Source organism: Lactuca serriola, chromosome 3, assembly GCF_051521515.1.
Source record: "Lactuca serriola cultivar US96UC23 chromosome 3, Lser_US96UC23_V15, whole genome shotgun sequence".
Lineage (NCBI taxonomy): Eukaryota > Viridiplantae > Streptophyta > Magnoliopsida > Asterales > Asteraceae > Lactuca > Lactuca serriola.
Genome location: NC_136410.1, coordinates 191,497,827 through 191,524,678, shown reverse-complemented (window position 1 = coordinate 191,524,678; position 26,852 = coordinate 191,497,827).

Below are 26,852 nucleotides of genomic sequence, written 5' to 3'. Positions count from 1 at the left end.
CGGATATCCGATCCCACTAGACCACATCTCAACGAAGAAAAGGAAATAGGGCGAACTAGCCTTCCTAAGTCCTTTAAACATTACTTATATATATATATATATATATATATATATATATATATATATATATATATATATATATATACAAGCACAGACATACATTTAACTAAGTAGAAGCATTTAACGAAGTTTAAGTGTTTAACGAAGTAGAAGTGTTTCCCAAAGTATAATTGTTAACAAGTAGGAGCGTATCGTGAAGTATAAGCGTGTCGTGAAGTATAAGCGTATCATGAAGTATAAGCGTATCGTGAAGTAGAAGCGTATCGTGAAGTATAAGCATATCATGAAGTAAAGCGTATCGTGAAGTAGAAGCGTATCGTGAAGTATAAGCGTATTGTGAAGTATAAGCGTATCGTGAAGTAAAAGTGTATCGTGAAGTAAAAGTGTATCCCGAAGTAAAAGTGTTAACAAAGTAGTAGCATTTAACTAAGTAGAAGTATAACAAGGCGGTAGAATCTAACGAAGTAGGAGTATAAAACATGGAAGTAAACTTCGGTGAAAACTTTAGAAAACCTTTATACTTAAGAAAATGACGACTTAGTATTCTTTTATAAAATAAGTTTGAAAACCTTTAGAAATTCTTTGGAAATCTTTCATAAACAAGTTTTGACTGAAACTTTGATAAAACATTTTGGGTAAAGAAATCCTTTGTTTAACATACTGCCGTAACAGGATTTTAAGTAAAACATACAGCGTGAGAAACAATTTGAGAAAAGCTTTGTACAAGTAAAGATGTTTTGGAAAACCATTTACAGTATCATACTTGGTAAAAATAGTTAACAGTATAATAAATCCTTGTGCATGCGGGTTATCAATCACATGTGATTGATATGATAACTGGCATGTTTAACTTGTATCCCCCCCATAAAAGCATGTAAAAACATTTAAAAGGTTAATTCAGGGGTATGAACTCACCTGATGTATCTGGATTCGACGAAGGTGCCGGTTGGGTGCTTGGTGTCAAGTAAAGACTTGAACACACTTAGTGACCTATTAACATATGATAATATACGCTTACATACAATTAGTAAATATAATACTAATTAAACACGTATACGCATTCTAAAGTGCGGAAAACACTTTGGTTAAGTGCTTGGAGTGTCCCGGGTAACATTTAAAGGTGTGTATGGCTTAGATAGGGAGTTTACTCTTCAAGAGTAAACTCTTTATAGAGTTCACGGCCCTAGGACTAACTCCCCATGAGTTTACGGCCGTAAACTCATGGTGAGGGTGTTCTAGGTCCAAATATAAGACACATGAGTGGATTTAAGGAATCTAAATGGACCAAATAGGAGTTTACGGCCCTAAACAAGGAGTTTACGGCCATAAGCTCATATGTGCATATTCTTTTGGTGTTTTAAGGGCTTCAATGATGGAGAATAAAATCCTAAGCATTTTTCCAAGTCAAATGGGGAGTTTAGGGCATTATTTGGGCACTTTTTTGGAGTTTACGGCCGATGGACCTTTCCTAGGGGGGTTTACGGCTATAAACTCCTATTTCCTTGGATTTATTGAAGTTTAAATCCTTTACTTCAATGGGTTTGCTTGTAGACATTTTTCCAAGGCCATAGGAGGTGTTTGAGGGCATTTCTAACATTTGAAATTGAGTTTAGTCCCCTTGAAGAGGATTTTACGGCCCAAGCATGTTCTTGGGTAGTAAACTTAAGTGTACTCCCCAAAAGTTAAGTTCAATGTATTCTAAGTCCGTTTCCATAAGCCATTTAGCCATATCTAAACCTTAGGGGTAGTTTAGAGGGGGTTTGGGGCTTAAAAACCCCATATAATGGTGTTCGCGGTCCAAGAGTGTTCTTGGGCTGTAAACACATAATCTTGCCCCTATTTTATGTCTTAAACTCGAATTTGCATGCTAAGTAAGCTATACAACAAGTTAGGGTAGATTGCTTACTCGTTTGGGGCTCGAAATGGACGATTTTGGCTCGAAAACAAGTCGTAGAGAGAGAGAGAGAGAGTGTAGAAAGAGAGTGAAAAAGTCTCTAATGGACTCCACTCACCCTTATATTGGGGTTTGATTTGGGGCTCAGTGGAAATCTACCTGATACTGCCGCTAAACGGGGCTTTTGGTCGCACCCGATTTAGTGGTCGTATTTTGACTTGGTTGAAACTGAACATTTTAAGGGCATTTTGTGGGTGTTTCTAATTTGTTTGAACCCTTACCAAGTCATTATAAAAGTCCCACATTAATTAACCTCTTCCAAAAGGTTAACGGATAGTTTAATAAAACGAGGCTTATTAACGGAAGGAGGGGTTAAATATAACGGAATAAATTTCGGGTTGTCACATCATCCCACCGTTAGAGGGAATTTCGTCCCGAAATTCAGGTTTTGGCAAGGAAGTAGGTATGAATGACCGAGTAGAGGCAGGAGGTTACTTCCTATTCGGTTTGTCCTCGCACTCCCAAGCGAACTCTGGCCTGTGTTTGTCATTCCAACAAACTTTCACCCATGGGATGCGGATTCCGTCTAGTGCAGTTAGCGATTTCCTACAGGTATGTCTACGAAGTTAGGGTTCTCAATGGTTTCTATCAAGATGAGTGGGATACGAAGAGTGACGTCGGTCAAACACTTATCAAGTCTAAGGAGTGGATCGATCCGTGGTGAAACTTGTGGAATTTCCGAAAGTAGTAGTGGTCTGATGAGGGTTGGACCAATCTCCGTAAAGAATCTCGGATGGTCCTAAGCTCTCGGAAGGGTAGAGCCTTTCAGTATTTAGAACATAGTGTACTTCTATGGCGAGATCATCACTGGCGTGATCGCCATTTCGAAGTTCCAAACGTTCTCTCTTATACTAGAAGTGTAGTCCTTCAGGTTGTTTCTAGATCATCGGATGGATTGCGTGTCTACGGGTACTTGTTTGTTGCAGAGTGTCTATCTCAATCTTGTGCAAAATGAACCTGCACTTCTGATTCTTGAGATATTTCCAATGGAAACCCTCAGGGTCGGGGAGGTAGGGTTTCACCAGACGAGTGTTGGACTATCTTGGGAGGTGGTTCTACTATTTCTGCACGAGATAGTATTCGTGGAACACCTAGTAGTCCAATGAATCTCTAAACGTTGGGTTATTTCAGTGCGGAAAGCGGTTGCTCATAACCCATCGACTAACACCTATACTGGTGTCCAGTCTATAATCTCTTCCGGATCTGGGTTATAACGCTTAACGCAACTACTTTTGCGCTTTGATCAAGTATTCTTGGCTGCAAAGGTTATCCTATGGTTCTCGGTATTCTAGTGTTGGCTTCGGAGAATGCAGTCTATCGCCTACAAGGCGGCAGTGACTTCCTCCATACGAGAGGGCGGAGGATCGTAGGCACTACTCGTCTGTAACGGGGTGGACGAAGTGCCTGAGTAATGCGAACACCTTCTACAACTACTCTTCCGAAGGTTATGAGTTCTCTCGTTTTATGCCAAGTCTAGTGAGTATAGGGTTCTATCACTCAGAACTTTAATCTCCTCATCCATTCTTCTCAGATTTAACTTATCGCAGCTCTCGGATTTCCGGGATATTCGCTGCGATGCTTAATTCGGGGGATTAAGCATGAATGGATGGTCGTAGTCAATGTCCTTGACTCTTATAACTCAGATTTCTTCACCAACCGAGGGTGTTTAGCTACTATGCTGGCTTAACCGGGATGACAACAAACTTCGGATCTGTGGTCATTATAGTAGCTCAACCCGCAAGGGTTCTCTTGACTGTAGCTCCCTTTCCATGGGATAGGATGAAGGGTCTTTCTGGGGGACCTACGGAGTATGCTTCGGGTTGTTATCCTCTTCTGGAATACCTGCAGTGTCTTTCGCTTCGGTTTCTATCTGTCTAAGGAGGGTTGGTTAACAGCGCGTGGTACCCCTCTCCTGGGTACTTCGGAAGGTTTGAAATAAGAGTGAAGACTGATGGATCGCATTAGACTTTATTATTTTTATTTTGTTAGGTTCAGAAGAGCCTTTATTTGCCGAATGGCTATGGAGAAAGTTCTTTTTACACAACACTAAGGATTTACACATGGTTGCACGAAGTCAAACCATGATCGATAGTGTCACACCCCGAAAACCAAAGGCGGAAACGTTTCCGGGGTTGACTCCACGTTGAGTATCAAATCCAATGCACATAGTAAAATAGTAATCACAAAACATTACATTACATAATATTGATTACATCGATTCAAAAGTAAAGTTGTACAAGTGTTTTACATATGTAATATAGATAAAAGCAAAGACAAGACTTCGGGATGCTCCGTCTTCTCCAAAAGATATCGCCGGGTACCTGTCTATCACTGACCTGAGAATACAAGCAGTTTGAAAATCAGCATAAAGCTGGTGAGTTCATAAGCGGTTTAGTTTTGAAAGAACGAGTTCCTTTGTTTCTGAAAAGTTGTTGTTCAAGAAAATCCCATATTTTCTTATGAAAACAGTTTGGTTATCCTTTGTACAATTTCGAAAACGTTGGTTATGTCGATCCAGGAAAATCCCATATTTTCCTTATAGTTTTAGTTATTCACTTGTTACTTTATTCGATTATGTGTTAATGTACTACCCAGGAAAATCCCATATTTTCCTATGTGTTGAGTTGTCTGTTCGTTTCTAGGTTTGTTACTAACTGTTATGTTATCCCAGGAAAATCCCATATTTTCCTATGTGTTGAGTTGTCTGTTCGTTTTCTACGTTCGTTACTAGTTGTTACCGTATGTATAACATTAGTTAAGTATTCTAACCCTTAGTTATTATACCTTCGGATGTCTACTATCTACTAACTTCGTTGTATTTTCGAAGTTTTGGAACCACACAGAAGCGTACACTACAGTATTTTCGAAGTTCTGCTAAGTTCCAAAAGAATACATTTCGTTGTGTATTCGAAGCTCTGTCAACATTCTGAGGCGGGTATATTTGAAGCTCAGTAAAGGTTCAGAGGCGTAATTTCGTATTCGTTTTTGAAACTCTGGTGACACTCAGAGGGTACAACAACTGTATAATCGGAGTCTTTGTGTCCACCAAAGGCGTCACTTCGCATTTGTAATCGCATTTGCATTCGCATTCACATTCATATTCGTATTCGTATTCGTATTCGTATTCGTATTCGTTTTCTTATTCGTATTCGTATTCGTATTCGTATTTGTATTCGTATTCGTATTTGTACTAAGCTACATTCGTATTATTTGTGTTAGAATGATTTCTTTATAAAAACAATTTAGATCGAAACACTTTTCAAAAGAAATCTATATTTAACCTGCAATTCGAAACGTCAGTTATCTAAATCTTTAAAAATCAAGACATTTATAAACTGAAACCATTAAGTTGGAAATCAGTTTAAGTACAAGATACACTTGTACTTTTGCTTGTATTCCCCCCTGAAAACAGTTAAAAAAAACAGTGAAAAAGGGTAGGGGTATGAACTCACCGGACGGGAAACGTGACGATTTCGGACGTCAAGCAATGGTTCGGGACTTGCAAACGCACGAGGTTCCGATGTATAATGAGAAGATACACATATGTATCTAATTAGGACTTAGATTATTCGATTGTTAGGGACCAAAACTTTTAGTCGTGAAATCATCCCGAAACAAGCGTTTGGAGGGACCCGGGTGGCGTTTAAGGACGTATAATGGCACTAAGGACTTGGAACTTGAGTTTATTCCCCATGAATAAAATCATATAAGAGCTTAAGATCTAAAACACCCATTCCCCATGAGTTTACGGCCGTAAACTCATGGTGGGGTGGTTTAAGGGCTTAAATGATGGAGAATAAAATCCTAAGCATTTTTCCAAGTCAAATGGGGAGTTTAGGGCATTATTTGGGCACTTTTTTGGAGTTTACGGCCGATGGACCTTTCCTAGGGGGGTTTACGGCCGTAAACTCCTATTTCCTGGGATTTATTGAAGTTTAAATCCTCTACTTCAATGGGTTTGCTTGTAGACATTTTTCCAAGGCCATAGGAGGTGTTTGAGGGCATTTCTAACATTTGAAATTGAGTTTAGTCCCCTTGAAGAGGATTTTATGGCCCAAGCATGTTCTTGGGTAGTAAACTTAAGTTTACTCCCCAAAAGTTAAGTTCAATGTATTCTAAGTCCGTTTCCATAAGCCATTTAGCCATATCTAAGCCTTAGGGGTAGTTTAGAGGGGGTTTGGGGCTTAAAAACCCCATATAATGGTGTTCGCGGTCCAAGAGTGTTCTTGGGCTGTAAACACATAATCTTGCCCCTATTTTATGTCTTAAACTCGAATTTGCATGCTAAGTAAGCTATACAACAAGTTAGGGTAGATTGCTTACTCGTTTGGGGCTCGAAATGGACGATTTTGGCTCGAAAACAAGTCGTAGAGAGAGAGAGAGAGTGTGTAGAAAGAGAGTGAAAAAGTCTCTAATGGACTCCACTCACCCTTATATTGGGGTTTGAGTTGGGGCTCAGTGGAAATCTACCTGATACTGCCGCTAAACGGGGCTTTTGGTCGCACCCGATTTAGTGGTCGTATTTTGACTTGGTTGAAACTGAACATTTTAAGGGCATTTTGTGGGTGTTTCTAATTTGTTTGAACCCTTACCAAGTCATTATAAAAGTCCCACATTAATTAACCTCTTCCAAAAGGTTAACGGATAGTTTAATAAAACGAGGCTTATTAACGGAAGGAGGGGTTAAATATAACGGAATAAATTTCGGGTTGTCACATCATCCCACCGTTAGAGGGAATTTCGTCCCGAAATTCAGGTTTTGGCAAGGAAGTAGGTATGAATGACCGAGTAGAGGCAGGAGGTTACTTCCTATTCGGTTTGTCCTCGCACTCCCAAGCGAACTCTGGCCTGTGTTTGTCATTCCAACAAACTTTCACCCATGGGATGCGGATTCCGTCTAGTGCAGTTAGCGATTTCCTACAGGTATGTCTACGAAGTTAGGGTTCTCAATGGTTTCTATCAAGATGAGTGGGATACGAAGAGTGACGTCGATCAAACACTTATCAAGTCTAAGGAGTGGATCGATCCGTGGTGAAACTTGTGGAATTTCCGAAAGTAGTAGTGGTCTGATGAGGGTTGGACCAATCTCCGTAAAGAATCTCGGATGGTCCTAAGCTCTCGGAAGGGTAGAGCCTTTCAGTATTTAGAACATAGTGTACTTCTATGGCGAGATCATCATTGGCGTGATCGCCATTTCGAAGTTCCAAACGTTCTCTCTTATACTAGAAGTGTAGTCCTTCAGGTTGTTTCTAGATCATCGGATGGATTGCGTGTCTACGGGTACTTGTTTGTTGCAGAGTGTCTATCTCAATCTTGTGCAAAATGAACCTGCACTTCTGATTCTTGAGATATTTCCAATGGAAACCCTCAGGGTCGGGGAGGTAGGGTTTCACCAGACGAGTGTTGGACTATCTTGGGAGGTGGTTCTACTATTTCTGCACGAGATAGTATTCGTGGAACACCTAGTAGTCCAATGAATCTCTAAACGTTGGGTTATTTCAGTGCGGAAAGCGGTTGCTCATAACCCATCGACTAACACCTATACTGGTGTCCAGTCTATAATCTCTTCCGGATCTGGGTTATAACGCTTAACGCAACTACTTTTGCGCTTTGATCAAGTATTCTTGGCTGCGAAGGTTATGCTATGGTTCTCGGTATTCTAGTGTTGGCTTTGGAGAATGCAGTCTATCGCCTACAAGGCGGCAGTGACTTCCTCCATGCGAGAGGGCGGAGGATCGTAGGCACTACTCGTCTGTAACGGGGTGGACGAAGTGCCTGAGTAATGCGGACACCTTCTACAACTACTCTTCCGAAGGTTATGAGTTCTCTCGTTTTATGCCAAGTCTAGTGAGTATAGGGTTCCATCACTCGGAACTTTAATCCCCTCATCCATTCTTCTCAGATTTAACTTATCGCAGCTCTCGGATTTCCGGGATATTCGCTGCGATGCTTAATTCGGGGGATTAAGCATGAATGGATGGTCGTAGTCAATGTCCTTGACTCTTATAACTCAGATTTCTTCACCAACCGAGGGTGTTTAGCTACTATGTTGGCTTAACCGGGATGACAACAAACTTCGGATCTGTGGTCATTATAGTAGCTCAACCCGCAAGGGTTCTCTTGACTGTAGCTCCCTTTCCATGGGATAGGATGAAGGGTCTTTCTGGGGGACCTACGGAGTATGCTTCGGGTGGTTATCCTCTTCTGGAATACCTGCAGTGTCTTTCGCTTTGGTTTCTATCTGTCTAAGGAGGGTTGGTTAACAGCGCGTGGTACCCCTCTCCTGGGTACTTCGGAAGGTTTGAAATAAGAGTGAAGACTGATGGATCGCATTAGACTTTATTATTTTTATTTTGTTAGGTTCAGAAGAGCCTTTATTTGCCGAATGGCTATGGAGAAAGTTCTTTTTACACAACACTAAGGATTTACACATGGTTGCACGAAGTCAAACCATGATCGATAGTGTCACACCCCGAAAACCAAAGGCGGAAACGTTTCCGGGGTTGACTCCACGTTGAGTATCAAATCCAATGCACATAGTAAAATAGTAATCACAAAACATTACATTACATAATATTGATTACATCGATTCAAAAGTAAAGTTGTACAAGTGTTTTACATATGTAATATAGATAAAAGCAAAGACAAGACTTCGGTATGCTCCGTCTTCTCCAAAAGATATCGCCGGGTACCTGTCTATCACTGACCTGAGAATACAAGCAGTTTGAAAATCAGCATAAAGCTGGTGAGTTCATAAGCGGTTTAGTTTTGAAAGAACGAGTTCCTTTGTTTCTGAAAAGTTGTTGTTCAAGAAAATCCCATATTTTCTTATGAAAACAGTTTGGTTATCCTTTGTACAATTTCGAAAACGTTGGTTATGTCGATCCAGGAAAATCCCATATTTTCCTTATAGTTTTAGTTATTCACTTGTTACTTTATTCGATTATGTGTTAATGTACTACCCAGGAAAATCCCATATTTTCCTATGTGTTGAGTTGTCTGTTCGTTTCTAGGTTTGTTACTAACTATTATGTTATCCCAGGAAAATCCCATATTTTCCTATGTGTTGAGTTGTCTGTTCGTTTTCTACGTTCGTTACTAGTTGTTACCGTATGTATAGCATTAGTTAAGTATTCTAACCCTTAGTTATTCTACCTTCGGATGTCTACTATCTACTGACTTCGTTGTATTTTCGAAGTTTTGGAACCACACAGAAGCGTACACTACAATATTTTCGAAGTTCTGCTAAGTTCCAAAAGAATACATTTCGTTGTGTATTCGAAGCTCTGTCAACATTCTGAGGCGGGTATATTTGAAGCTCAGTAGAGGTTCAGAGGCGTAATTTCATATTCGTTTTTGAAACTCTGGTGACACTCAGAGGGTACAACAACTGTATAATCGGAGTCTTTGTGTCCACCAAAGGCGTCACTTCGCATTTGTAATCGCATTTGCATTCGCATTCACATTCATATTCGTATTCGTATTCGTATTCGTATTCGTATTCGTATTCGTATTCGTATTCGTTTTCGTATTCGTATTCGTATTCGTATTCGTATTCGTATTCGTATTCGTATTCGTATTCGTACTAAGCTACATTCGTATTATTCGTGTTAGAATGATTTCTTTATAAAAACAATTTAGATCGAAACACTTTTCAAAAGAAATCTATATTTAACCTGCAATTCGAAACGTCAGTTATCTAAATCTTTAAAAATCAAGACATTTATAAACTGAAACCATTAAGTTGAAAATCAGTTTAAGTACAAGATACACTTGTACTTTTGCTTGTATTCCCCCCTGAAAACAATTAAAAAAAACAGTGAAAATGGGTAGGGTTTTGAACTCACCGGACGGGAAAAGTGACGATTTCGGACGTCAAGCAACGGTTCGGGACTTGCAAACGCGCAAGGTTCCTATGTATAATGATAAGATACACATTCGTATCTAATTAGGATTTAGATTATTCGATTGTTAGGGACCAAAACTTTTAGTCGTGAAATCATCCCGAAACAAGCGTTTGGAGGGACCCGGGTGGCGTTTAAGGACGTATAATGGCACTAAGGACTTGGAACTTGAGTTTATTCCCCATGAATAAAATCATATAAGAGTTTAAGGTCTAAAACACCCATTCCCCATGAGTTTACGGCCGTAAACTCATGGTGGGGTGGTTTATGGGCAAAAACGACTTCATACACTTAGGGAAATTTTTCTAGGCTTGGATCAAAGGCTTGGAATGGATTTTTAAACATCAAATGACTTATTTATGGGAGTTTACGGCCTAGCATAGGCTCCTGGCCGTAAACTCCTAAATGCTCATGGAAAATGTGTTAAATGATGGTAGAACAAATCACATGTGATTGGTAAATTTATCCCAAGGCCTTACATGCAATTACTTGATGTTTTCAATGGGTTTTTGGAGTTTACGGACTATGAGACCCCTCTCATGGCCGTAAACTCTCTTAGAGAGTGATTCTATGTGTTTTAAGGCCAAGAACTTGATTGTAAGGACTTCTAAAATTCATTCCAAGGCTTTAGGGGTGTTTAGGTGGCATTCTAACACCATGAATTAAGGAGTTTACGGCCTATGAGTAAGCCTTGGCCGTAAACTCATATAAGTCCCTCAAATAATGTGTTTAAGGTCCTTAAACTATTTTTGGTTGGTCCTATGATTTATTCCAAGGCTTTTGGTGGTTTTGGATGGCTTTCTAACACCTTGAAATTGAATTTATACCATGTTTTAAGGAGTTTACAGCCCAAGCACAAGCCTTGGCCGTAAACTCACATAAGTCCTTCAAAAATTATGTTTCAAGTGTCCAAATGCTAAAACCATTATCCTAAAATTCATATCTAAGGCCTTACAAGTGAATTGGAGGGGTTTAAGGTCCTAAAAGTCAAAATTATATGAGTTTACGGCCTAAGCATGAGGCTTGGCCGTAAACTCCTTCAAACCCTTCAAAATGCAAGATTAAAATGTTATAAATCCATTCCATGAAGTCATTTAGCCATATCTAGGTCCCAACATTGTCTAGGAGGGGTTTAAGGGCTTAAAACCCTTCAAACTTAGTGTTTACGGCCTAGGCATCTTCCTGGGCCGTAAACTCCTATACAAGGCCAAATTTTATGTTTCAATCCCGGATTTGAAGGTCTAATATGCTATACAATGAAGTTAGAAAGGTACCTTAGGGATTTGAGGCCTTAAAAGTGAGTTTTGGACCCTTGAAGTTAGATTTAGGAGAGAGGTTAGAGAGAGAGTAAAGAGAGGAAGCAAAAGCTTCAAATGGAAGTTGAAACACGTTTATATAGGTCGAGAAATTTGGACACGGTGGAATTCTACCCGATACCGGCACTAAACGAGGCTTTAGGTCGCACCCGATTAAGTTTCCGTAATTCGGCGGGATTAATTCTAAAATTTTTGGAATAAGCATTTTGGGTTCGTTTCGTGAGTTCCTAACAGGTTTGGACACTCATTAATATCAATTAAACATATAAGTTTAATTTATTCGACCCAAAAACAACATCGGGACGATTTGGTACTCAGCGAGTTATACGGATAGAATAGGTTTTCGGCGATGAACAACTTCGGGTAGTTACATTATCCCCCCGTTAGAGGGAATTTCGTCCCGAAATTCAATGATTACGATACAAGTTGAGAGTTTGGATGAAATACGAATGGATTTGCGACTTCAGGTTCTCACGCTCCCTAGCGACATCAGGTCTACGCTTGACGTTCCAGCGAACCTTCGCTATCGGGACGCGTATTGGTTTCGTTGGGTAGATTCTTCTCAAAGACCGAGACATGAAGTATCAGATGAGAGTTACTAAGTTCCGAGAGCAATCGGAGTTTTGAAGGTTACGAAGTCGATTCCATAGGGGTCGCGAAGGGTTTAATGTATCACGAGGGAAGTAGTTCGCTTGTCCAAAACATTTCATGTTTTCCCCTGGGATGAGGTTTTCGACGGAATACAACTTCCAGCGAGAAAGTACATCTGCCTGAGGCAGAGTAGTTATGGGTTTGATGATGAAAGAGAATTCTGGGATCTGTGGGTCATGGGCCCACGGGTATGACTGCTTCGATCATTACAAGGTCAAGGAAAACAGTTTGATCGAAGAGTACCACTACGAGCTAGTGGTGATCATATCAGATCCGAGTCGTGGTATTGGATATGTCATCTTCTTAGAGGCTCGGCTTCGAGGTAGTTTCAGGAACTAGATCCATACGAGACTTGACTAGGCGTTCGGAAAAGAATTTTTCGAGGATTCTTGGAAAAAGCATCAGGGAAAGAGTTACAGACTTCCCGTTTTCCCCAATATCATATAGACGGGGGAAAGGATGGAAAACTTTCCGAACTTTGATGCACGAATGAATATGAGAGTTGAGTCGAAGGAAAGATACGAATAGACGGCTCTTTCGAAAACAAGAATAAGCGCATGAATGAAACTAAGTCATTCCATGCCAAGTCTGCATGAAAGCTTTCCATGAAAGGTTTACCTTTAGACCAAATGGAAAAGGATAATCATCCATACTAAGGATACGATCTAAGGGTATGACGTTGACGTTTTCTTTCTCACTGGTTGGTTATCTTGACGGTGCACGTTTCGATTATCGACAAAGGATTTAGTTTAGATAGATATTTGAATGAACGATTAGCAAACTCTTCCATCATTAGAATCGAAAAGATTACGGGCACAAGATTTATCGAAGAGAAGTATACTTGTGGCAACGGTGGGATCTGCGGTTGTCCTTTCTTGCCCCATAGTTAGGACTCTCCCGGTGTTACCAGACGTTACTGTCTTTGGACAGTTTCGTTTGTAGTGCTCGACCTCTCCACAGCTGTAGCACGTCTGACCGATACCTGCTCGGGATGCTTGACTAGTTGACGGGGTTGGGGCCTTGCAGGTTCGTGCGAGGTGACCTTCCTGGCCACAACTTTTACAAAACTTTGTACGACAAGGGCCAGGGATACGATGGTGGTAGTTACATCGGTCAGACCACGGGGGGGTACCGACATATTCGGTAACAGGTGTTTGAGATGTGGAATTGACAATAGAAACAACGGCAGGAATAGTAGCAGCGTGGACCGCCACCATTTGCTGTTTCTTAGAGGGTTCTGGGGAAGACTGACTCTTCTTCTTCTTTCTCCAAAACTTTCTTTTCTCGCCACTCTTTTCTGTTGGCTCGGGTGTGGTGTCTGCTTCTTCCTGCACATCACTGTGATCGATCAAAGTTTGAGCCAGACACTTTGCACTGTCGTAGGTATCTGGCTTTGCTGCTATAACATTTCCCTTCGTTGGCTGGGTTAATCCCCAGATGTACCTTTCTATCTTTTTGCTTTCCGGGGTAACCATTCCCGGACAAAGGAGTGCTAAGTCATCAAACCTTGAAGTGTAAGAGGCGATATCAGAACCTTTCATCTTCAGGTTCCATAGCTCGTGTTCCAGCTTCTGGATTTCACCCCGATGGAAATACTCCGCGCGTAGCAGTTCCTTCATAACTTCCCATCCCATAACATTAGCTACAGGTAAAGTCAGGGATTTGACTCGGCCGTTCCACCAAGTCAAAGCTTTATCGAGGAGAGTACAGGCGGCAAACTTTACTTTGTCGGAATCCGAATAGGCACAGATCTCGAAAACAGATTCGATTTTCTCTAACCACCGAGTTAGAGCAATGACACCCCCTGTGCCATCGAAGAATGTGGGTTTTGCGTTCATAAAGTCTTTATAGGAACACTCCTTCCGGTGTCCCTGATTACCTTCTTGGTTTTGGGAACCACTTCCTGGACCATTGGGGTTAAATTGAGGTAGGAGAGCTGATATTGTGGCAGAAATGGTTGCCTAAAGAGTTTCCAGATCGATTTGAAGATGAGGTGGTGGCGGAGGGTTGTTGGTCTTAGCGCTGGGTCTCTTTTTTGGAGGCATCTTGATCTAATAAGATCAAGGGAGAGAGGATGATAAGTCCTCTGAATTGAATCAAGAGATATGATAGATATATGCTAGCAAGCGAATAAGCAGGAAAGAGTTATCAAAGCGGGAAAAGTATCGCTAAGGGAATGATCAAAGAACAATGCATCAACGAGGATTTCTACCAAGGATTGGCTCGAGAAATACTCCCATAGTATTTCGTGATTTGTTACGACGCTGATTCGATGTTTGTGGTATTAGGGTAAGTTTTAGGCATGCCGCATACCACAGTCACTCCCGAGCACATGTTGGCCGTGTCTCGAATGAATATAGTTGGCCAGGCTATATTCATCCTAGACACGACTACATAACTGCCCAGGTTTAACCGCAGCGTACAACACCCATTTACTTATATTTTGTTCTATTTGTAGTTACGAATTTCGAGGGTCGGTATACTTGTATACTTTAGAAAATACTATTCGTAGAGTATACTTTTAGTTCAGAGCACTTAGGCCCTTTAATGTTTATAGTCTTATACCATGTAAGCTTTGGTATACCAATTCACTATAAACAAGGGCTCTGATACCAATCTGTCACACCCCGAAAACCAAAGGCGGAAATGTTTCCGGGGTTGACTCCACGTTGAGTATCAAATCCAATGCACATAGTAAAATAGTAATCACAAAACATTACATTACACAATATTGATTACATCGATTCAAAAGTAAAGTTGTACAAGTGTTTTACATATGTAATATAGATAAAAGCAAAGACGAGACTTCGGGATGCTCCGTCTTCTCCAAAAGATATCGCCGGGTACCTGTCTATCACTGACCTGAGAATACAAGCAGTTTGAAAATCAGCATAAAGCTAGTGAGTTCATAAGCGGTTTAGTTTTGAAAGAACGAGTTCCTTTGTTTCTGAAAAGTTGTTGTTCAAGAAAATCCCATATTTTCTTATGAAAGCAGTTTGGTTATCCTTTGTACAATTTCAAAAACGTTGGTTATGTCGATCCAGGAAAATCCCATATTTTCCTTATTGTTTTAGTTATTCACTTGTTACTTTATTCGATTATGTGTTAATGTACTACCCAGGAAAATCCCATATTTTCCTATGTGTTGAGTTGTCTGTTCGTTTCTAGGTTTGTTACTAACTGTTATGTTATCCAAGGAAAATCCCATATTTTCCTATGTGTTGAGTTGTCTGTTCGTTTTCTACGTTCGTTACTAGTTGTTACCGTATGTATAGCATTAGTTAAGTATTCTAACCCTTAGTTATTCTACCTTCGGATGTCTACTATCTACTAACTTCGTTGTATTTTCGAAGTTTTGGAACCACACAGAAGCATACACTACTGTATTTTCGAAGTTCTGCTAAGTTCCAAAAGAGTACATTTCGTTGTGTATTCGAAGCTCTGTCAACATTCTGAGGCGGGTATATTTGAAGCTCAATAGAGGTTCAGAGGCGTAATTTCGTATTCGTTTTTGAAACTCTGGTGACACTCAGAGGGTACAACAACTGTATAATCGGAGTCTTTGTGTCCACCAAAGGCGTCACTTCGCATTTGTAATCGCATTTGCATTCGCATTCACATTTGTATTCGTATTCGTATTCGTATTCGTATTCGTATTCATATTCGTATTCGTATTCGTATTCGTATTCATATTCGTATTCGTATTCGTATTCGTATTCGTATTCGTATTCGTTTTCGTATTCGTATTCGTATTCGTACTAAGCTACATTCGTATTATTCGTGTTAGAATGATTTCTTTATAAAAACAATTTAGATCGAAACACTTTTCAAAAGAAATCTATATTTAACCTGCAATTCGAAACGTCAGTTATCTAAATCTTTAAAAATCAAGACATTTATAAACTGAAACCATTAAGTTGAAAATCAGTTTAAGTACAAGATACACTTGTACTTTTGCTTGTATTCCCCCTGAAAACAGTTAAAAAAAACAGTGAAAAAGGGTAGGGTTTTGAACTCACTGGACGGGAAAAGTGACGATTTCGGACGTCAAGCAACGGTTCGGGACTTGCAAACGCGCAAGGTTCCTATGTATAATGATAAGATACACATTCGTATCTAATTAGGATTTAGATTATTTGATTGTTAGGGACCAAAACGTTTAGTCGTGAAATCATCCCGAAACAAGCGTTTGGAGGGACCCGGGTGGCGTTTAAGGACGTATAATGGCACTAAGGACTTGGAACTTGAGTTTATTCCCCATGAATAAAATCATATAAGAGTTTAAGGTCTAAAACACCCATTCCCCATGAGTTTACGGCCGTAAACTCATGGTGGGGTGGTTTATGGGCAAAAACGACTTCATACACTTAGGGAAATTTTTCTAGGCTTGGATCAAAGGCTTGGAATGGATTTTTAAACATCAAATGACTTATTTATGGGAGTTTACGGCCTAGCATAGGCTCCTGGCCGTAAACTCCTAAATGCTCATGGAAAATGTGTTAAATGATGGTAGAACAAATCACATGTGATTGGTGAATTTATCCCAAGGCCTTACATGCAATTACTTGATGTTTTCAATGGGTTTTTGGAGTTTACGGCCTATGAGACCCCTCTCATGGCCGTAAACTCTCTTAGAGAGTGATTCTATGTGTTTTAAGGCCAAGAACTTGATTGTAAGGACTTCTACAATTCATTCCAAGGCTTTAGGGGTGTTTAGGTGGCATTCTAACACCATGAATTAAGGAGTTTACGGCCTATGAGTAAGCCTTGGCCGTAAACTCATATAAGTCCCTCAAATAATGTGTTTAAGGTCCTTAAACTATTTTTGGTTGGTCCTATGATTTATTCCAAGGCTTTTGGTGGTTTTGGATGGCTTTCTAACACCTTGAAATTGAATTTATACCATGTTTTAAGGAGTTTACAGCCCAAGCACAAGCCTTGGCCGTAAACTCACATAAGTCCTTCAAAAATTATGTTTCAAGTGTCCAAATGCTAAAACCATTATCCTAAAATTCATATCTAAGGCCTTACAAGTGAATTGGAGGGGTTTAAGGTCCTAAAAGTCAAAATTATATGAGTTTACGGCCTAAGCATGAGGCTTGGCCGTAAACTCCTTCAAACCCTTCAAAATGCAAGATTAAAATGTTATAAATCCATTCCATGAAGTCATTTAGCCATATCTAGGTCCCAACATTGTCTAGGAGGGGTTTAAGGGCTTAAAACCCTTCAAACTTAGTGTTTACGGCCTAGGCATCTTCCTGGGCCGTAAACTCCTATACAAGGCCAAATTTTATGTTTCAATCCCGGATTTGAAGGTCTAATATGCTATACAATGAAGTTAGAAAGGTACCTTAGGGATTTGAGGCCTTAAAAGTGAGTTTTGGACCCTTGAAGTTAGATTTAGGAGAGAGGTTAGAGAGAGAGAGTAGAGAGAGGAAGCAAAAGCTTCAAATGGAAGTTGAAACACGTTTATATAGGTCGAGAAATTTGGACACGGTGGAATTCTACCCGATACCGGCACTAAACGAGGCTTTAGGTCGCACCTGATTAAGTTTCCGTAATTCGGCGGGATTAATTCTAAAATTTTTGGAATAAGCATTTTGGGTTCGTTTCGTGAGTTCCTAACAGGTTTGAACACTCATTAATATCAATTAAACATATAAGTTTAATTTATTCGACCCAAAAACAACATCGGGACGATTTGGTACTCGGCGAGTTATACAGATAGAATAGGTTTTCGGCGATGAACAACTTCGGGTTGTTACAGATAGAGGCGTCGAAGTTCACATACATCGAAATGACATAGAATGAGGATCGATAGGGTCATGTGGTGAATAGACACACAAGTTCTAGGCGTCTCGGGTTTCGTCCCGTGTATCACTGCCGCAGATACTTGGACCGATAGAGTCGAGGCGGAACTATAGAGGGTCGTGAGTGTTTCTGAGTAAAGTATCTTTTCATGAATGGATTTTCACGAGGCATTTCTATAATTGCCTCACATATACTAGTCATGTATAATTAAGGTGGGGACAACTGTTGACTGAGCGACTCCGCCCCAAATCCACAACCAAACGAGGAACAGGAAATGAGGCGGCCTTCACTCACTCTAGGTCTATCCATCTCAATTATACATGGCCGTAACGTATATATTTAGCCATTATAGTTTTACCTGATGAAATTTTTAATTTTATAACAGTGCTGCGACTTTCTCCTTGATGGGGAAGTATTTAGATTTTAAATTAGCCTTTTAATGTTTTCGGTTAGTTATCTGAGATTAAGAGACGTACCAAAATCTACCAGGTTCCTTGATGCTTCTCTCTAAGCATTAGAGTTAGACTCCTCCTGTGTCCTTCTTATTTCCTTCAGTTGGACAGTCCTTCTTAAAGTGTCCTATTTCACAACATAGGTGGCAAACTGTACGGGTCGCCACATTGGTGGTTGATGTAATAAACTCAACCGGGGTTCTGCAGACGCGAGCAGTATGCCCCTTCATGTGGCACTTAGCACAATAGAGTTCTCGACAGATACCATGATGATGGTAGCTACACTTGCTGCAGTGGGGAAGGTTTCCTAGGTATGGTCTTCTGGAGGTCAGGATGGGAGGGCTGGGATGGGTATTGACTGTCTCAACTCGTTGCCCTTCGGAAGGTCCTTGAGCCGAGGTACTTCCCTCCTCGATCTTGATCATTCTCTTCAGTGGATTTGGTTGAGGTTCTTGGGGGGCTGGGTATACAGAGGTTGGTTGCTGCTGTCCATTACTTAGATCGGAATTCCCGATAGGGCTGTTGCTAACATTGGCGTTGTTAGCATTTAGTTGAGCCATGACAGCTGCTACGGCTGCCGAGACTGCAGTCTGGAAGGTAGCTTCATTGAGTAGGAGAGTAAGTTTCTTGCTAGTGGATTGGTTACGCTTGCTCGGAGGCATGGTTTTTCCCCATACGGAAAGGAACTCAAGCGGATGAGAGACGATGGTTAACCCTGGACATATTTGTCCTTACTGTATTAGGCATAAAGTTTTCCCGTGCTTCGGGTATTTTTTGTCTGAGTGTCGACCTACATCCCTATGATGTAGTCCTGGTATGCACGGTAGGAGTACGAGTATCAGAAAATCCATAAGATGCGAGTCGTTCCGACTAAGTTACCTTTATACTGGGAAAGGTTCACTCTCCGGCTTGGAAAGATCTGAGGACAGTTTGGAACGAAAGCCGCCGGAAGAAAGGCTCATGAAGACTTATGGCTAAACAACCTCAATAGAGGTGTGGGGATCCGTTCTAATCGTATTAATTGCAACGGGAAAAGGCGATTTACCTAACACATAGCGTGAGTAGTGTAATCACTAACTCACTAAATTGTATTATTTTATGGGTGTATTAGTGTGACGAACATGAGGAAAAAGACACTTCACGGGTTTCATGTACTGGCTACCTTTGTCTACCTCGTATTTTTGACTGAGACCGGCGTTGGTTTCCTTCGGGTAGTTACCTAGGGTTCTCGTCTCATATAGACATATTGAACCTCTACTCCATCTTACTTCCGATTCCGACTCTAGGTGTCATCACTTCATGATGGATGACTGGAAGTCTCGGAAGTTTAGGCGGATTTCCCACCGATGTCCCTATAAAGATATAGGCACTTGGTGGTTTCAATAGTCTCGACCTAGTTCATTTATTTCCGAAGTGGAAATCTTCTCAATGAACCTCTTCGGGGTCTGGAGCAACTCTTCTGCCGAGAACTGAAGTGGATAGGGTTTTCTACAGGGTTCGTGCGAGAATGGAAATGTCCAAAGAATCCTAAGAGATTATTAACATTTCACTAGGTGATCCATATCGAGTCCTGCTACGATTACATAGGGTATACAAATCATATATAGCTCAGATCCGATAGGCCTTCGAATATGTGATACTACTCGATATCCACATCCCAACGAGGAAAAGGAAGTAGAGCGAAACCACACATTCTTAGCCTATGGGATCCTTATTATATATAACCTTAGGAGTATATCCTCTGTAATTGTAGGTATATCAATAAGGATTTTTTTAGTTCTTCACACAAGGTTATCTATGGATCCTAAAATACCCCTATGGTATTTTAATTTCTTGTTTGTTTCTTATCTTCTGAATATGATTCTGGGATTAGTGTGAGTCTTTTAGTATTCCAAAATACTCCTATAGTATTTTAACTTTATGTTTGGATCTAGCATTCCTAGTTGGTAAGTTTCAGACCTGCTATGTTACACCCCGAAAACCAAAGGCGGAAACGTTTCCGGGGTTCACTCCACGTTGAGTATCAAATCCAATGCACATAGTAATCACAGTAAACAACCATTACATTACATATATTTGAGAGTTTACATTTGTTTCAAAAGTAAATTATTCAAGTGTTATACATATATCATATGAACAAAAGTAGAGACGAGTCTTCTGCACACTCCGTCTTCACCAAAAGATATTGCCGTGTACCTGTCTCACGTGAACCTGAGAATACAAGCGGGTTGAAAATCAGCATAAAGCTGGTGAGTTCATAAGATGTTGGTTTTCTGAAAAAAAATGTACCGGTTTCCTTTAGTTTTCCGAAAGGTTTGTTATCCAAGAAAATCCCATATTTTCTTATGTAAAACAATTTAGTTATCTTTCATTACAATTCAATTACGCGTTATATGTTACCCCAGGAAAATCCCATATTTTCCTAAATACAAGACCGATTTAATATGACATAGTATAGTTTAATACACAAAACTATATATTGAGAATCTTGGGATTACTATCCTGAATTAGATATAAAATACTTTAATATACATGAACTGTAGATAGAAAGTAGTTTGAAAACCTTGGGTTTAACATCCTGTACTACATATAAATTTAATACCATGGGATTATCATCCCGAACTAGATACAAGATAGTTTGGTAAAACCATGGGATTACTATCCCAAACTAGATATAAGATAGTTGATAAAACCATAGGATCACTATCCCGAACTAGATATAGATTCTAACCATAGGAATAACATCCTACAATAGATATGAGACTTATAGACTAAAAACCATGGGATTACCATCCCGCACTAGATATATATCTCCAAAACCAAAGCCGTGAATAAACTTATATTAATACATATTGTCAGACGTCGGACGATATCCAGAATTTGTCACCCCAAGCGTGGCTGCCTAACTGTAGCTAGCAGTTAAGGTGTGGGATTGTCAGTCCCGAATAGATCTATTCACAAATTCCTCGCTCTCCCTCCAGGAGACTCTGGTTACACATCTAGGGAGGATTTACTGATCATCCATAAAGGGTAGTGACGAACTCACAAGCTAGTACTAAACTATTCACAAAGTTCTCATATGATATCAAACATATATGAAAGATTATGAAACATAATACAGTAAATACAGATACATACAATGAAACTATCTGGCAATACATTCAAATGATGCGGAGATAAACTGAATCAGACATAGTTTATCTAATAACTTTATACACATATCAGTACATGATAAAACGAAAACTAACGAACCCCAAATTATTCCCATTATAATTTGATTAGTTTGATTATTTCCTTAACTAAAATTCATTTAGTTGTAGTTGATAAATCACCCCTTATGCTCAGCATAATACATAAAGGGGTAAAAGTATTTATAAGTTTGCCAGATATTATTTGAAATACATCAAGTTATGTTTTGAAAACATTTATAGTTTGCTTGTATTCCCCCCCTAAAAACATTGAAAAGCACGGAAAAAGCGTAGGGGTATGAACTCACAGTTTAACGTAGGGTTCGAGTGTTAACGGATGCCCTGAACGCCACTGGTCCCTATTAATCATGTGATGACACATATTTGAGTTAGAACTAAGGTGTTTCATGTTTAAATATGACGGGGAAAACACACTTAGGGTTTGGAACTACTAAGAATAAGTGTCACATAATCCAAGATAATGATCTATGCAAGTTTAGGGCCAAATATGGGCATTTGAGTAAGTGTATGGCCTTAGAAGTGAGTGTGCGGCTGGGGTGTGCGGCCAGAAAGGTGTGTGAGGCTGCATAAATGTGTGTGCGGCCGTAGAGAGTGTGTGTGCGGCCGTACACAGGAGTGTGCGGCCGTACACTCATCTTGTGAGTCCATATGAAGTGTTTGCTCTTCACTAAGGAGATTTGAATGTGTGCTGCCCCCTCATGAAGGTGTGCGGCCATACACCTTCAAGGGACCATGAATATGATGAACATGATGAGTTTTAAGGTTTGGGATTCAAGTGTTTACCACTAATTAGCTTGAAGATGAACTAGATCACAAATATGAGGCCTTCAAGGTGTTCTTGGTTGAAGATTTTAGAGAGAGAAAGTAGAGAGAGGGTAAGGAGCATCCAAATGAATGAATGAAGAGGGTATCTATCCATATATAGGTTTGGGTGTGAGGCTAGAGGGTGTGTGGTTGGGTACACATGGGTGTGTGGCCGTACACACAAGAGTGTGGCCGCACACACCTCTTTTGGTGTGTTTGATCCGATTTTATGATGCAAAATACCTTCCAACTCCTCCAAAGACCCATATCTAGACTATATTATAGTCAAAACACGCATATGGAACCACAAGATTTACAAAGGATGATGAATTCAAGATTTAAAGCCAATACGCGGACCAATTACATAGGATGAAAGTTTCGGGTTGTCACATCATCCCCCCGTTAAAGGGAATTTCGTCCCGAAATTCAGAATTAAGATACAATTCAAGGATTTGGAAAGAGATGCAGGTACTTCTACTTCATTGAGTCTTCGCGCTCCCAAGTGAATTCCGGTCTCCACTGGGCGTTCCAGCGAACCCTCATTATCGGGACATGTCTTTGTTTCGTAAATTGACTCTCCCAATCCATGATCTCAATTTGTCCTCACATGGAGATTTCGACCCTTGATAACTTCGGTCTCCTCAAAGGAATCACTAGGGTTTTGTCAGGTAGGTACTTCTAATGATTCAAGACGTGAAGTACCGGATGGATATTACTAAGTTCTGAGAGTAGTCAGAGTTTAAAGGTTACGAAATCGATTCTACAAGGATCACGAAGGGTCTAATGTATCACGACGAAAGTATTTTACACTTCTCAAAGCATATCATGCTTTTCTGGGATAAAGCCCTCAATAGGACACATGCTCCAACAGGATGGCACATCTTCGTGGAGTCGAATAGCTAAAAGTCTGATGGTTCTAGAAGAAATTTCTGGATATGTAGACGATAATAATCGATGGGACCCATGAATCGACGGGTTTCTATGGGTATCTTTGATGCCGACCAATTCCCTATCGCCTTAGATGTTGGAAAAGTACACGGTTACGACTACTTTGCTTGGCTACATGATCAAAGGAAAAAGATTTGACCGAAAGGATACCACTACTAATCCGTAGTGATCATATCAGTTCTTGGTTACCGTCTTGAACACGTCATTCTCATTGAGGTTCGGTCACGAGGTAGATCCATAGATTAGGCCGATGCGAGACTAGACTAGAGGTTCGGAAAGAGTTCTCGAGAGTCCTTCGGGAAAGAATTTAGGGAAAAGAGCTACAGACTTCCCGTTTCTCAATGATCACAGGAACGAGGGATGCATGGCAATTCATATCGGAAAAACTTTTTGAGCTTTAAAGCATGAAATGATATGAAGGTTTGATGCCAAAGATCACGAGAGTCGGGTCAGGGAAAAGATCTAGACAGGCGACCCTTTTGAAATCAAGGATAACAACATGAATGAGACTCGGTCATTACATGTCAAACATAGCAATAAAGTATTTCGTGAAAAGTTTCCCATTTAAATCGAATGGAAGAGAATAATCCTCCGGACTGAGAATACGATCTACAAGTACGAAGTTAGCGTTCTCTATCTCACTGGTTAGTCATCTCAACAGTGCACATTTTCGGTTACTAACGAAGGATTGAGTTTAGAAAGATGTTCGAATAGATAGATAACAGTTTTCCCTTTTAGTGCTAAAATCAAAAAGAGTTGCAGGTATAAGAGTTGTCAAAGAAGAGTATACCAGCGGCGACAGTGGGATCAGTAGTTGTCTCTTCTCGTCCTATTACTATGACTCTTCCGGTGTTTCCAGTTGTTGCTGCTTTGGGGCAATTTCTTTTGAAGTGCCCTACTTCGCCACAACTATAGCAGGCTGGACTGATTCCCTGAAAGCCACTGGTCCCTATTAAACATGTGATGACACATATTTGAGTTAGAACTAAGGTGTTTCATGTTTAAATATGATGGGGAAAACACAATTAGGGTTTGGAACTACTAAGAATAAGTTTCACATAATCCAAGATAATGATCTATGCAAGTTTAGGGCCAAATATGGGCATTTGAGTAAGTGTATGGTCTTAGAAGTGAGTGTGCGGCTGGGGTGTGCAGCCAGAAAGGTGTGTAAGGCTGCACACATGTGTGTGCGGCCGTACAGAGTTTGTGTGCGGCCGTACAGGAGTGTGCGGCCGTACACTCCTCTTGTGAGTCCATATGAAGTTTTTGCTCTTCACTAAGGAGATTTGAATGTGTGCTGCCCCCTCATGAAGGTGTGCAGCCATACACCTTGAAGGGACCATGAATATGATGAACATGATGAGTTTTAAGGCTTGGGATTCAAGTGTTTACCACTAATTAGCTTGAAGATGAACTAGATCACAAATATGAGGCCTTCAAGGTGTTCTTGGTTGAAGATTTTAGAGAGAGAAAGTAGAGGGAGGGTAAGGAGCATCCAAATTAATGAATGAATAGGGTATCCATCCATATATAGGTTTGGGTGTGAGGCTTGAGGGTGTGCGGCCGCACACATGGGTGTGTGGCCGTACACATAAGAGTGTGGCCGCACACACCTCTTTTGGTGTGTTTGATCCGATTTTATGATACAAAATACCTTCCAACTCCTCCAAAGACCCATATCTAGACTATATTATGTCCAAAACACGCATATGGAACCACAAGATTTACAAAGGATGATGAATTCAAGATTTAAAGCCAATACGCAGACCAATTACATAAGATGAAAGTTTCGGGTTGTCACATGTTGCAACACCACTATCACTCCCAAGGACACGTTCATTGCATCTCGAATAAATGTAGTTGATCAGGTTACATTTATTCCAGCTTACGATTACATAACTGCCCAGGTTTGACGGTAATGCTCAACATCCGAAGACTTTTATTCTTGTTCTTCTTGTGATACTTGTGTTCGAGTGTTTAGATTCTGGATGTTCTCATACTTTGGTAAAATATGGTTATAGTTTAAAGTATAATTCTTGGTCAGAGTGTTTTATCCCTACGTATTTATAGGCTGTATATCTTTTATGAATTGATATACTTAGCTCACTATAAACAATGCTCTGATACCAATCTGTCACACCTCAAAACCGGAACGGCAGAAACATTCTGGGGTGGATGACGTCATGTCAAGTATCACAACATATGCAGTATAGTAATCAAAGTACAACAACCATTGCATTAATAGTAATAGTTTACATGGTTTACATTACATAGAAACATCAAAGTAGAATAGAAACTAGTATAGATGCAGCTTGGCACAAAACCGTCTTCTATAGAAGCTCCTGGAATGTACCTGTCTATTGCTGACCTGAGAATACAAGTTATTTGAAAGCGAGTATCAGCATTTTTACAAATGCTGGTGGGTTCATAAGTATTTAGTGTCATTTTATTCAAATAACTTAATTTAAAAGTAGTAGTTTAGAATCAACAATGTATTAGAGTCCTTTCCAGAAAATCCTATATTTTCTTAAATAAAAGTAGTCTTCTACCAAGACCCGACAGAGTTATGTTGTAAAAAGTAATTTTTCCCTTAAACACTATCATTACCAAAATACGGTGTTTGATTTTAAAGAAACTAGGAGAATATCAGGGAAAATAACATATGCCTCAGCAGTGAAGACCGCTGACTAAGGCAAAAAGAAATCATAGACTCCAGGAGAGTATCGAATGAACGGTATGCCTGGCTCAGTCTAACAAAAGGGAAACACAGACCCCAGATGGTATCAAATGAAAGATACGTCTAGCAAGGTCTAAAAACAGTGAACACAGACCCCAGATAGTATCAACTGAATGATACATCTAGCAAGGTCTAAAAACAGTGAATACAGTGTTAAAACCCGTTACCTTAAGGCCATGAATTATAAGGTAACCCCGAGATACTCGTAACCATACTAATAGACACTAGAGAACTTGACGCCTTGCAAGCGTCGGTGTAAGTGTGACATTTGTCACCCCTTGGCTTGGTAGGCCGTGGACTGTAGCTAGCAGTCAGGGTGCAGGTGTGTCAATACCATATAGATGTATACACACAATGTCCGCTGTCCCTATAAGAGACTCTGGTTACCAACTTGTCAACAGAGAAGGCCGTGTACCGAAGATGTATCTCGTATAGTGAGATCTGATGTAAAATATTGGACTAATGATAGAGACTCACAACTGAACTGACTAATGTAAATCTATATGTCTATGCTTGTATACATAATATATAACTAATGATCAAACGACCTTCGGACGGATATCCGATCCCACTAGACCACATCTCAACAAAGAAAAGGAAATAGGGTGAACTAGCCTTCCTAAGTCCTTTAAACATTACTTATATATATCTATACAAGCACATGGATACATTTAACTAAGTAGAAGCATTTAACGAAGTTTAAGTGTTTAATGAAGTAGAAGTGTTTCGCAAAGTATAAGTGTTAACAAAGTAGTAGCATTTAACAGTTAACAGTGTAATAAATCCTTGTGCATGCGGGTTTTTAATAACATGTGATTGATATGATAACTGGCATGTTTAACTTGTATTCCCCCCCCCCTCATAAAAGCATGTAAAAACATTTAAAAGGTTAATTTAGGGGTATGAACTCACCTGATGTAAGTGGATCCGACGAAGGTGCCGGTTGGGTGCTCGGTGTCAAGTAAAGACTTGAACACACTTAGTGACCTATTAACATATGATAATA